A 1,151-nucleotide genomic window follows, 5' to 3' on the forward strand; every position below is an offset into this window, starting at 1 on the left:
TTAGCCAGACACTCATAGACTATGTTGGCAAGGCTGTGTCTTAACAGGGCTGCTGATACAGATGTCCCGAAAGATGGAAATTTAAAGAGACCTATTCCAGCAGGGGGCACCAGCTACATTACAAATTTGGATCCAGCCTAGCTTTCTACTGGTGGAAATCTTACAAGATGGTAAACCCAAGAAGGAAATAGACTCTAAGGGTCAAATATATGGCAGCTTTCCCCAACATCTTAGACACATAATACAGTTTGGGGGAATTTAAATAGACTTTACAAATCAACATACATTGTCCTACTATGTTTTAAACAGTTCAAGATAGGGATCCTCACCCCCAAGCTACATCCATTACAATGCATAGCATCTTACAGTTAGATATTCATTTCTATTAGCAATAATCATGCCTCAGATGAACCTCATTGGCTATGATATTGCCACTGTGCAAAGCTGTGATATTCGTTTCTTTGGGGAGGCTCATTTTTAAAAGGCTGTAATAAAAATATTTAGGAAATAAACTTCATTTGTAGATATGTTGCTGTCAGTGCTAAAGGAGCTCTTAGGAATGAAACCTGAAGAAGAGCACATGGTTACAGGATGGAGAGTGGAGTGCAGAAGGTAATGCAAAGACACCACAAGCAACACCTGTGTCACTCTGCTCAGGTTGTCTGCTAGGTCTTCTGCATTTATGCTTGCCTCTTTACATCTGTTGGGTGATATGGTGTAATGGAAAAAACTTAAAGCTGAGTTCAAATTCTGGGTCTCCCTAGAGGTTATAAGAAGTGCTCAGTGATGTTTGAATTTTTCCTCCTTCCACTAACAGGAAGGCTTATTAAAACAGCCCAAGAAAAGTCACCTTAATTTACCCCCTTAAATTTGGCAATCAGACAAAAGAAACTCACCCAGAAGAGCAAATGTCAGATCAGTGCTTCTCCAATTCTAACACGAGTAGAAATCACAAGGAAGATTTTATTACAGTGTATAGGTCAGTTATGTAGAGGAAGGAAGATGGTGGTGAGGTAGGTGAGAGCAAAACCCAGTTCTCCCTGAGCCCAGCTGGAACACCTAGCTAATCTTCTGAGGAACAGGGTGAACAGCCAATGGAATCCCAGCTTATATGAAGTTTGGAGGCAAAAATTTGCAGAAAACAGTGAAAA

General features: G+C 40.5%; 1 pseudogene; it reads right to left on the minus strand.

The window, feature by feature from the left end:
- Positions 1-256: 256 nt before the first annotated feature.
- On the minus strand, positions 257-446 carry LOC118980622 (uncharacterized; annotated as a pseudogene).
- Between the last annotated feature and the right edge of the window lie 705 nt (positions 447-1,151).

The sequence above is a fragment of the Sturnira hondurensis genome, unplaced genomic scaffold, assembly GCF_014824575.4.
Source record: "Sturnira hondurensis isolate 20B ecotype Veracruz unplaced genomic scaffold, ASM1482457v3 Scaffold0022910, whole genome shotgun sequence".
Classification (NCBI taxonomy): domain Eukaryota; kingdom Metazoa; phylum Chordata; class Mammalia; order Chiroptera; family Phyllostomidae; genus Sturnira; species Sturnira hondurensis.